General features: G+C 40.9%; 1 pseudogene; it reads right to left on the reverse strand.

Moving 5' to 3' along the window:
• Positions 1–2732: 2732 nt before the first annotated feature.
• Positions 2733–4139, reverse strand: LOC125554636 (annotated as a pseudogene).
• Between the last annotated feature and the right edge of the window lie 9381 nt (positions 4140–13520).

A 13520-nucleotide genomic window follows, 5' to 3' on the forward strand; every position in this document is an offset into this window, starting at 1 on the left:
GAGGGAGCCCCCCCCTTCCTTTCTCCCATGAGAAGGGGAGGGAAAGAGGGGCTAGCCCTCCCCCCTTTCCTTCCCTAGGGCTGGTCGGCCAGGGAGAGGGGTGCACCAGCCCCCTGTGGGCTGGTCTGTCCCCTCCTCGGCCCATTAAGCCCATACACCTACCGGGGGGTGTCCGGAACCCCTTCCGGTGACCCGTTGACTATCTAGTGCATCCCGAAACTCTTTCGGTGTCCGAATATCATCGTCATATATATCAATCTTTACCTCTTGACCATTTCGAGACTCCTCATCATGTCTGTGATCTCATCCGAGACCCTGAACAACATTCGTTCACCAAATCATATAACACTATATTGTCAACGAACGTTAAGCGTGCGGACCCTGCGGGTTCGAGAACTATGTAGACATGACCGAGAAACCTCTCCAGTCAATAACCAATAATGGAACCTGGATGCCCATATTGGCTCGTACATATTCTATGAAGATCTTTATCGGTCGAACCGTTATAACAACATACATAATTCCCTTTGTCCATCGGTATGTTACTTGCCCGAGATTCGATCGTCGGTATCTTCATACCTAGTTCAATCTCGTTACCGGCAAGTCTCTTTACTCGTTCCGTAATACATCACCCTGCAACTAACTCATTAGTCACTTTGCTTGCAAGGCTTCTTATGATGTGTATTACCGAGAGGGCCCAGAGATACCTCTCCAATACTCAGAGTGAAAAATCCTAATCTCGATCTATGCCAACTCAACTAACACCTTCGAAGATACCTTTAGAGCATCTTTATGATCACCCAGTTACGTTGTGACGTTTGATAGCACCCAAGGTATTCCTCCAGTATCCGGGAGTTGTATAACCTCATAGTCGGAGGAATATGTATTTGACATGAAGAAAGCAATATCAATAAATTGAACGATCAATATGCTAAGCTAACAGATGGGTCTTGTCCATCACATCATTCTCCTAATGATGTGATCCCTTTATCAAATGACAACACATATCTCTGGTTAGGAAACTTTAACTATCTTTGATCAACGAGCTAGTCTAGTAGAGCCTTACTGGGGACACGGTATTTGTTTATGTATTCACACATGTATTTAAGTTTCCGATCAATACAATTCTAGCATGAATAATAAACCTTTATCATGAATAAGCACTACAAGAAATATGACAACTTGTGACCTTGACTATTGGTCACTAAATGGTCATAGTTTTTCATTTGCGACCTTTTTTTGACCAAAAACAGAAGGTCAAAAGCTGGCGGTCGTAAACTGAAATTAACGACCTTCTCTATGAGAAGGTCGTAGACGTTTATGACCAAAATATTCCTACTGTTTTGTTTTGGTCACTAGCAGCCTCTCCGGGCCACGTAGGCATTCGACGTGGCAATCTGATGTGGCACAAGAATCAGCCCGGTCCAATTCGGCGTTTTACATGGGCCTAGCCCAACAATTCGGCCTTTTTAATGTATTTTTCCTATTAATTTTTGGTTGACTTCATGGGCCAAGCCCAACATTGCAGCCTTTTTATTTCCAGGGCGTGATCCTTTTTTACACCATTTATTTTTTGGGTCGCATCTATTTCTCAATTGGGCCTCAGCCTTTTTACAGTCCATTTCCTTAATGTTTAGTTTTTTCCCTATGAATATTATTTGGAAAATGCCCATTTTAGATGCCAAATACTATTAGGTCCCACTTGTCAGGTTCTAATTAAAGACAAACCAGGTTTCAATTTCCACACAATTATTTCAGTCAGAACAGCAAAGAAATGAAAAAAATTCAAACCACATACCAATTTTGGCTAAGAGCACAATCTTTACATAATTCATTTCACCATTACATGTGATACTATCTCAACATATAACTACTATAACTATACTCCTGACTTTTTCACTTTCACTTTCAGGCTGGAGCTTCTTAAGTGAGAGGAAACACCATTTCTGGATATGTTCGTACAGGCTGAACGAAGGCACCTACCAATAAATCAAAAGAGTTAGAAACAAAATAAAAAATATATAGAAAGCAGCTAGGGACTAAATCATGAAGCATCTCTACATATTCATTTTCAGAATGAGACATGTCATATGATTACAATTTGGTGCCAGAAATGACATCAAGGAATGCAAACAGACTTATGCACATAGTATCATGTTGTATCTCAGTTGTAAGAATACGAACAGATTCATGCACAAAAGATTTTGATCTAGCAAATAGCTAATTTATACTCAAGTATCAATGGCACGTATGCTGAAGAGAAATGGTATGAACAATAATATCATTAGTATTAGCTCTGATGTGCATTTGTTTGTCAATTGCAATTACACAAAACAGGATATAATGTTTCCTTGGTGCAGAACATACTTGTTTGGCAAGGACAGAACTGGTCGACTACGAAATAAATAGGGAAACACAAACAAAGATGGCCCAGTAGGATACTAAGCAACTGGGCATTTTAACCGCTTAAAACCGGTTATGAGTTTGACAAGAAAAATATTAGCAGCGCCATTTCCTAATATAACCGGTGAACCACAATAGTGTAATTAATGGCGAGTGCTGGCTGTACTGAATGCAGAACATGCATGGTCTAATCAAAGATCAGCTGCAGCCACGACATCGATCAACCTTCATTTAGTTGAGAACAACCTTGTAAACTACTAAAATTAAAACATTCTGGAGCAGAAGCTTACTTGAAGGGCAAAGAACTCGGTGTTGAGGTTCTGGGAGTTCTACAGGATGTGCACCACTTGCAGCCACATCTCGGGGTTATTTTGCAGATCCCGCAGTATCAGATCAGCGGCACTCCTCTGAAACAAAGCAGCCCATTTTAGTCAACACAAACCACAACAGTAGTAACACAACAGCAACACTACACACCCAGACTCATCTACTATAGCATGCAATCGGTTTCCAGGATGGAGAAGTAGAAACAATTAGCTTCATCAATGGGACAACTTGAGTTGCCATGGTCAAGTTAATGGAGAAACATGTTCCTTATGATTAAACTTGTACTATGGATAGGTTAGTAGGCCTTATATGTGCAAGAAGGATTTCTTAAACTTGGTCAAACTCTCGTTGTACATGTTTTGCAGTTTACCAGGGCCCCACAGAGGAAACCCATTCATCACATGAAGAGACACCCATAAGATTGAACTGTATGCACAAACTATATGGATTCGTACTACCAAATTCAGCAATTTACGCATACAAGCTAGTGAATTTAACACTACACACTGCAAGATGTGTAAAGTAGGCAACATAAGTTGAGTGCATGCGAGGAGACTCAATCTAAACGAAGCATCAACATGAATCACCGATTCATCTGGTATCGGAAACACCATCAAAGTGGCACATCACAGTCCCATAGCTATCACAGTAGATCAGCAGAAAATCAAACCCATAGAGTGGTAAGCTATATGATGAAACGGCATGAAACAGAATGAACCTAATACCGTCAGCGCTCAGCAGGCAACACAAGTCAGTACATCAAATTACAGGGAGGAGACGTACGTGGTGCCCAAGTTTAGCTATTCAAGGCTTCAAGAAATAACAGCAACATGAAGCAGAGTCTGCAGTTTCAGACTTGCTGCAGTCCAGTCACATGTGTGACACTATCTTGACCCTAAATATCCCCTGAACAAGCAAGCGGGGTCTAATACACACATGACAAGTCTCACAACTCCATAAACAGTGGCACAGAACTAGATATCACAGAAGGTATATAGCTCAATTCAGTTTGTTTAAATCTTATGCATGCCACGGAAACAGACAACCGGAGAAGTTCGACCCAACAACTCACCATGGCCTCAGCGGGGGTGAACTTGGCGCGGATGACGCCAGTGTTTCTGTGGGAGAGGGAGACCTTGCCCCAGATGCAGTGGTAGTTGGTGTCGTTGCTTGGTCTTGGCTTTGTAGACGCATGCCATCCTTTTGCCGCCGTACCAGGCCACGTCCTCCCTGGTGTTCACTTGGATCTGCCTGGATCTACGCGCCCAACCAAGACCAGCAATTCAGATACCCACGCGAGGGAGAAGGAGCAGAGCCGCGCCGGCGGAGGGAGCTTCTCACCTCTTGTATCCGAGGATGGTGCCGTGGACGTAGAGCCTCACGCGCTGGCCGGTGCGTCCCCTCACCATCTTGCTGCTGCAGCGCCGCCGAGGAGGGGAGTTGAGGTTCACCATCTTCCTGACAATCGCCGCCGCCTCCGTCCCCACAGACGAGGCGAACATGGCCCCGCCGTCTTGGATGGCCTGCACAAACCCGCACAAATGTAATGAGATTCGAGCAAGCTGAAGAAATCTAGAAGGAGGAGGAGAAGAAAGGGGGCAATACCAGATCTCACCTGCACGCGCAGCCTGCGAGGTGGCCATAGCGTCTATCTAGGGTTTAGGCATGGAGAGAAGGAGAGGGTGGAGTCGAAGGAGGAGGTCGCCGGCGGGTATGAAGTAGAGGATGTCAGGGGGCAGTCGAGGAGTGGGGGAGGAGGTCGCCGGAGGGGCTGGGGCTGGGATTGGGGGACTGGAGGTCGGCGGCGGGACCGGGTTTGGGGTTGCGGGAGAAGGAGGGCGGTGGGACCGAGGAGAAGGGGGGAAGTGGGTGAGTGGGGGTAGCGGAGGGTGGGGATCTGGGGGGTCGAGGGGAGGGTGGGTGGGTGGGTTAGGGTTTTTGATTCTCGGGAGAAGCTCCACCGTTGGATGGGTGCCTGATGGATGGCCCAGATTGTGTCTAATTTGGTGATCCGCGTGAAAATGGTTCCTCGCGTCTCATTGGCCGGCTCTCTCGCACTTGGATCTCAAAATTTTAGACCTAAAACTTTGATTTTTTTAAAACATAAGAATGGCATAGTTTGTCAAAATGATATCATTTTTTCATAAGTGTCCATCATAGAATGGCAAACGATGGCATAGTTCAACGGCTTTCATTTTCTTTGCAGAAAAAAATGATTTTCCATTTTTCGAGTGCATAAAAGGGTTTTTTGTGAAGAAGCTACCAAATATTTGTTCCAAAATAGCACAACTTCATTTTTCAAAAATATTAGACCACATTTTATGTAAAATTGACCAAGTAGTTACATGTCAAAAGCTTTTGATCCACCTCTTATAAAAAAACAAATTTCACCCATTCAGTAGGAAGTGGGGCAAATTTGAACGATAATTGTCTCATAGTTTGTTCAACTGATTTCATATTGTGCACAAGGGTGCATATTGGAATGGCAAACAATGTTGCCTAAGAAAGTTTTCATTTTCTTTGGATGAAAAAATCATTTTCCATTTTCCGAGTGCCCAAAATGAGTTTTTTTGTGAAGGACCTACCAAATAATTGTTGCAAAATTGGACCAAATCAATTTTCTAAAATACTAGGTCATATTTAATGCACAATTGACAAAATGGTTGGGTGTTAAAAGCTTTTATGCACCTCTCGTGAAAAAGACAAATTTTCGATGATTCAGCTAGAAGCGGGTCAAATTTGAACTGTAGCTACCTCGAAGTTTGCTCTTTATTTTTTCCAAAAATCATTTCTAGGTACATAAGTATCTATTTAATTAGAGAAACACCAAAAAAATTCCAAGATTCAACCACTAGCTAGGAATGGTCATTCCCGCCGTTTTGACCGCATTTTGAAACGGGCATAAAAAATTAAAAAATCAAAAAATTGGAAAACCTTCGCATTGTGTAATTATATGTGACCAAGTTTCCAGGAAAAATAATAAACTTGTAATACATAAATTATTTTTAAAAAGTGTTCTTAGAAATGAGCTATCATGCATGAAGATTCATGGCTTTCAAGCCAAATGTTCAATCTTATGGCCCCATTCATGGCATAGTTTGTTCAAATGATCTCATAATATGCACAAGGGTGCATCTTGGAATTCCAAACAATGTTGCCTAAGGGAGTTTTCATTTTCTTTGCACGGAAAATTCATTTTCCATTTTTCGAGTGCCCGAAATGAGGTTTTTTGTGAAGGACCTACCATATATTTGTTGCAAAATTGGACCAAACAATTTTTTTAAAATACTAGGCCATATTTAATGCACAATTGACAAAATGGTTGGGTGCCAAAAGCTTTTATGCACCTCTCGTGAAAAAGACAAATTCCCGCCGATTTAGCAGGAAGCGCGTCAAATTTGAACTGCAGCTGCCTCGTAGTTTGCTCTTTATTTTTTCCAAAAATCATTTCTAGGTACATAAGTATCTATTTAATCATAGAAACACCAAAAAAATTCCAAGATTCAACCACTAGCTAGGAACGGTCATTTCCGCCATTTTGACCGCATTTTGAAACGGGCATAAAAAATTCAAAAAAAATCAAAAAATTGGAAAACCTTCGCATTGTGTAATTATATGTGACCAAGTTTCCAGGAAAAATAATAAACTTGTAATACATAAATTGTTTTCAAAAAGTGTTCTCGGAAATGAGCTATCATGCGTGAAGATTCATGGCTTTCAAGCCAAATGATCAATCTTATGGCCACATTCATGGCATAGTTTGTTCAAATGATCTCATATTATGCACAAGGGTGCATCTTGGAATTCCAAACAATGTTGCCTAAGGGAGTTTTCATTTTCTTTGCACGTAGAATTCATTTTCCATTTTTCGAGTGCCCGAAATGAGGTTTTTTTGTGAAGGACCTACCATATATTTGTTGCAAAATTGGACCAAATCATTTTTATAAAATACTAGGCCAAATACTAGGCCATATTTAATGCACAATTGACAAAAAATTTGGGTGCCAAAAGTTTTGATCCACCTCTTGTGAAAAAGATAAATTCCCGCCGATTCAGCAGGAAGCGGGTCAAATTTTAACTGCAGCTGCCTCATAGTTTGATATTTATTTTTTCCAAAAATCATTTCTAGGTACATAAGTATCTATTTAATCAGAGAAACATCAATTTTTTTCCAAGATTCAACCACTAGCTAGGAACGGTCAAGCCCGCCATTTTGACCGCATTTTGAAACGGGCATAAAGAATAAAAAAATCAAAAAATTGGAAAACCTCCGCATTGTGTCATCATATGTGACCAAGTTTCCAGAAAAAATAATAAACTTGTAATACGGCAATTATTTTAAAAAAGTGTTATCAGAAATGAGCTATCATGCGTGAAGATTCATGGCTTTCAAGCCAAATGATCAATCTTATGGCCACATTCTTGGCATAGTTTGTTCAAATGATCTCATATTGTGCACAAGGTGCATCTTGGAATTCCAAACAATGTTGCCTATGGGAGTTTTCATTTTCTTTGCACGGAAAATACATTTTCCATTTTCCGAGTGCCGGAAATGAGTTTTTTGTGTGAAGGACCTACCATATATTTGTTGCAAAATTGGACCAAATCAATTTTCTAAAATACTAGACCATATTTAATGCACAATTGACAAAATGGTTGGGTGTCAAAAGTTTTGATCCACCTCTGGTGAAAAAGACAAATTCCCGCCGATTCAGTAGGAAGCGGGTCAAATTTGAACTACAGCTGCCTCATAGTTTACTATTTATTTTTTCCAAAAATCATTTATAGTTACATGAGTACCTATTTAATCATAAATACATGGTTTGGTGGTGATACGTCGAGGTTTGGGCGGTGGCCGAGGCCCCCAACTCTAGAGCGCGTAAACTCGCATGCCCGCCGCGTGGTCACCGCGTGACCGTGGCGTTGCCATGTGTTCTGGGTGGCCTAGGCATGTCTAGTGGGTTGGGCACTCCCCATGTAGGTGCTAGGAAGAAAATTACAACATAAGATTCTCACGAGGAGACCGATCAATGCTCAAACATGAATTAGCAGCCAAGTGTTTGATTAGCGGTACGGGAAATGTACATGGCTAATGGGTGTGAGTTTTGGCTGAGGATGATCAGTTACTAAGAAGACTGTCTTCACAAATTTTCAGCTCAAAAGGAGGAGCCTAGGTGGTACTTGCTTTGCAAACTACCACACTGGAAATAAATACGAATGTTGAAGCTCGGCTCAAAATAATGAATGGATTGAGATGGAATTTGATGGAGGGTGGTTATTTGGGCATAGGAAAGCACTGTAGAAAATGGATACTATTTGGACATGCCAAAGTGGTACTTCTTTCACAAACTGTTGTTTTGAACAGAATAGGAAAATGAATATTTTTGAATTATTTTTTAACTAGGCAAGGAAGGTTTTTACATATTTGACGAAGATATGACCCAAAGAATTTATGAGATTTTTTGGGAATTTTGGGAATGACAGAAATATAGGTTGCTTCACAACCTAGGGCAAAAATTGCCACATGGACATGACACATAGGCAAAACTGATGATGTGGCGCCTAGTCATAGCAACCCACCACAATTTACAAGGCTATGACCATCTATATTGGTCGTTAATAACTAGAAATAAGGCAGCGGACTAGCGTTGTTTGCTTTATGACCATTTCATGTAAGGAAATTACGACCTTTCTAACCAAAATGGTCGCAATGGTTTAGGGTTTGGAGCCCCCCGAACAGCTTTTGACCAATTGGTCTGAAATGGTCATAGATCTATGACCATTTCTTCCAGGGTCACTGACAGAAGGTCACTAGTTGACATATTTCTTGTAGTGAAGGAAATATAAAATAACAACTTTATTATTGCCTCTAGGGCATATTTCCTTCCGTCTCCCACTTGCACTAGAGTCAATAATCTAGATTACATTCTAATGAACCTAACACCCATGGAATCTTGGTGTTGATCATGTTTTGCACACGGAAGAGGTTTAGTCAACGGATCTGCTACATTTAGATCTGTATGTGCTTTGCAAACTTCTTTGTCTCCATCCTTGACCTTTCCACGAATGGAGTTTAAGCGTCTCTTGATGTGTTTAGTCTTCTTGTGAAACCTAGATTCCTTCACCAAGGCAATTGCTCCAGTGTTGTCACAAAATATTTTCATTGGACCCGATGCACTGGGTATTACACCCAGATCGGATATGAACTCCTTCATCCAGACTCCTTCATGAGTTGCTTCCGAAGCAGCTATGTACTCTGCTTCACACGTAGATCCCGCCACGACGCTCTACTTGGAACTGCACCAACTAATAGCTCCACCATTCAATATAAACATGTATCCGGTTTGTGAATTAGAGTCATCTGAATCAGTGTCGAAGCTAGCATTGATGTAACCATTTACGACAAGCTCTTCATCACCTCCATAAACGAGAAACATATCCTTGGTCCTTTTCAGGTACTTCGGGATGTTCTTGACCGCTGTCCGGTGATCCACTCCTGGATTACTTTGGTACCTCCCTGCCAAACTGATGGCAAGGCACACATCAGTTCTGGTACATAGCATAGCATACATGATAGAACCTATAGTTGAGGCATAGGGAATGAATTTCATTTTCTCTCTATCTTCTGAAGTGGACGGGCATTGAGTCTAACTGAACTTCACACCTTGTAACACAGGCAAGAACCATTTCTTTGACTGGTCCATTTTGAACTTCTTCAAAACTTTATCAAGGTATGTGCTTTGTGAAAGTCCTATTAAACGTCTCGATCTATCTCTATAGATCTTGATGCCCAATATATAAGCAGCTTCACAGAGGTCTTTCATTGCAAAATTCTTATTCAAATATCCTTTTATGCTATCCAGAAATTCTATATCATTTCCAATCAACAATATGCCATCCACATATAATATCAGAAATGCTATAGAGCTCCCACTCACTTTCTTGTAAATACGGGCTTCACCATAAGTCTGTATAAAATGATATGCTTTGATCACCTCATCAAAGCGTCTATTCCAACTCCGAGATGCTTGCACCAGTCCATAGATGGATCGCTGGAGCTTGCACACTTTGTTAGCACCTTTAGTATCGACAAAACCTTCTAGTTGCATCATATACAACTCTTCATTAAGAAATCCATTGAAGAATGCAGTTTTGACGTCCATTTGCCAAATTTCATAATTATAAAATGCAGTAACTGCTAACATGCTTCGGACTGACTTAAGCATCGCTACGGATGAGAAGGTCTCATCGTAGTCAACCACTTGAACTTGTCGAAAACATTTCGCGACAAGTCAAGCTTTATAGATGGTGACATTACCATCGGCGTCTGTATTCTTCTTGAAGATCCATTTATTCTCAATGGCTTGCCGATCATCGGGCAAATCCACCAAAGTCAACACTTTGTTCTCACACATGGATCCTATCTCAGATTTCATGGCCTCAAGCCATTCATCGGAATCTGGGCTCGTCATAGCTTGTTCATAGTTTGTAGGTTCGTCATAGTCTAGTAACATGACTTCCAGGACAGGATTACCGTACCACTCTGGTGCAGAACGTGCTCTGTTCGACCTACGAGGTCCAGTAGTAACTTGGTCTAAAGTTTCATGATCATCATCATTATCTTCCTCTCTAGTTGGTGTAGGCATCACGAGAACGAATTTCTCTGATGTGCTACTTTCCAAATTGAAAGAAGGTACAATTACCTCATCAAGTTCTACTTTCTATCCACTCACTTCTTTCGAGAGAAACTCCTTCTCTAGAAATGTTCCATTCTTGGCAACAAAGATCCTGCCTTTGGATCTATGGTAGAAGGTGTACCCAATTGTTTTCTTAGGGTATCACATGAAGACGCATTTATCCGATTTGGGTTTGTGCTTATCAAGCTGAAGCCTTTTGACATAAGTGTCGCAACCCCAAACTTTAAGAAACGACAGCTTAGGTTTCTTGCCAAACCATAGTTCATACGATGTTGTCTCAACAGATTTAGACGGTGCCCTATTTAACGTGAATGCGGCTATCTCTAATGCATAACCCCAAAATGATAGTGGTAAATCGGTAAGAGACATCATAGAACGCACCATATCCAATAAAGTATGGTTACGAAGTTTGAACACATTATTACATTGTGGTGTTCTAGGTGGCATCAGTTGTGAAACAATTCCACATTGTTTTAAATGAAGGACAAACTCATAACTCAAATATTTGCCTCTACGATCAGATCGTAGAAACTTTATTTTCTTGTTACAATGATTCTCTACTTCACTCTGAAATTCTTTGAACTTTCCAAATGTTTCAGACTTGTGTTTCATCAAGTCGATATACCCATATCTACTCAAATCATTTGTGAATGTCAAAAAATAACAATACCCGTCGTGTGCCTTGACACACATCGGACCGCATACATCGGTATGTATTATTTCCAATAAGTCATTAGCTCGCTCCATTGTTCCAGAGAATGGAGTTTTAGTCATCTAGCCCGTGAGGCATGGTTCACAAGTATCAAATGATTCATAATCAAGTGATTCCAAAAGTCCATCTGCATGGAGTTTCTTCATGCGCTTTACACCAATATGACCTAAACGGCAGTGCCACAAATATGTTGCACTATCATTATCAACTTTGCATCTTTTGGCATCAATATTATGAATATGTGTATCACTAGATCGAGATTCAACAAGAATAGACCATTCATCAAGGGTGCATGGCCATAAAAGATATTACTCATATAAATAGAACAACCATTATTATTTGATTTAAATGAATAACCATCTCGCATTAAACAAGATCCAGATATAATGTTCATGCTCAACGCTGGCACCGAATAACAATTATTTAGATCTAAAACTAATCCTGAAGGTAGATGTAGAGGTAGCGTGCCGACGGCAATCACATCGACCTTGGAACCATTCCCGACGTGCATCGCCACATTGTCCTTAGCCAATCTTCGTTTAATCCGTAGATCATGTTTCAAGTTACAAATATGAGCAACCGAGCCAGTATTAAATACCCAGGCGCTACTACGAGCATTATTAAGGTACACATTAATAACATGTATATCAAATATACATTTGTTCACTTTGCCATCCTTCTTATCCGCCAAGTATTTGGGGCATTTCCGCTTCCAGTGACCAGTCCCTTTGCAGTAGAAGCACTCAGTTTCAGGCTTGGGTCCAGCTTTGGGCTTCTTCCCGGGAGTGGCAACTTGCTTGCCATTCTTCTTGAAGTTCCCTTCTTTCCCTTACCCTTTTTCTTGAAACTAGTGGTCTTGTTAACCATCAACACTTGATGCTCTTTCTTGATTTCTACCTCTGCGGCCTTAAGCATTGCGAATAGCTCAGGAATCATTTTATTCATCCCTTGCATATTATAGTTCAACATGAAGCCTTTGTATCTTGGTGGCAGTGATTGAAGAACTATGTCAATAACACTATCAACTGGAAGTTCAACTCCCAGCTGAGTCAAGTGGTTGTGACACCCAGACATTTTGAGTATGTGCTCACTAACATAACCGTCCTCCTCCATCTTGCAGCTATAGAACTTGTTGGAGACTTCATATCTCTCAACCTGGGCATTTGTTTGAAATATTAACTTCAACTCTTGGAACATCTCATATGCTCCATGATGTTCAAAACGTCTTTTAAGTCCCGGTTCTAAGCCGTAAAGCATGGCACACTGAACTATTGAGTAATCATCCGATCGAGCTTGCCAGACGTTCATAACATCAGCTTCAGCTCCTGCAGCAGGCCTTTCACCTAGCGGTGCATGAAGGACATAATTACTTTGTGCAGCAATGAGGATAATCCTCAAGTTACGGACCCATTCCGTGTAGTTGCTACCATTATCTTTCAACTTAGCTTTCTCTAGGAACGCAATGAAATTCAGGGGAACGGTAGCTCAGGCCATTGATCTACAACATAGATATGCAGAACTATAAGACTAAGTTCATGATAAACTAGGTTCAATTAATCAAATTACTTAAGAACTCCCACTTAAATAAACATCCCTCAAGTTATCTAAGTGATACATGATCCAAATCAACTAACCCATGTCCGATTATCATGTGAGATGGGGTAGTCATCATTGGTGAACATCTCTATGTTGACCATATATACTATATGACTCATGTTCAACCTTTCGGTCTCCAGTGTTCTGAGACCATATGTGTACATGCTAGGCTCGTCAAGTTTAACCCAAGTATTCTGCATGTGCAAAAATGTCTTACACCCGTTGTATGTGAACGTAGAGTCAATCACACCCGATCATCACGTGGTGTCTCAAAACGACGAATTGTAGCAATGGCGCATACTCAAGGAGAACACTTTTATCTTGAAATTAAGTGAAGGGATCATCTTATAATGCTACCGCCGTTCTAAGCAAAATAAGATGCATAAAGGATAACCATCACATGCAATCAAAGTATGTGACATGATATGGCCATCATCATCTTGTGCTTTTGATCTCCATCTCCAATGCATCGTCATGATCTCCATCATCACCAGCTTGACACCTTGATCTCCATCATAGCATCATTGTGTCGAGCTCGTCATGCCAACTATTTCTTCTACAAACTATCGCTAACGCATAGTGATAACCCACAAGCATAGGGGATCAATTGTAGCCTCTTTCAATAAGTAAGAGTGTTGAACCCAACGAGGAGCTAAAGGTAGAACAAATATTCCCTCAAGTTTTATCGACCACCAATACAACTCTACGCACGCTTAATGTTCGCTTTACCTAGAACAAGTATAAAACTAGAAGTACTTTGTAGGTGTAACGGGATAGGTTTGCAA

This window comes from Triticum urartu, chromosome 4 (assembly GCF_003073215.2).
Source record: "Triticum urartu cultivar G1812 chromosome 4, Tu2.1, whole genome shotgun sequence".
Classification (NCBI taxonomy): Eukaryota; Viridiplantae; Streptophyta; class Magnoliopsida; order Poales; family Poaceae; genus Triticum; species Triticum urartu.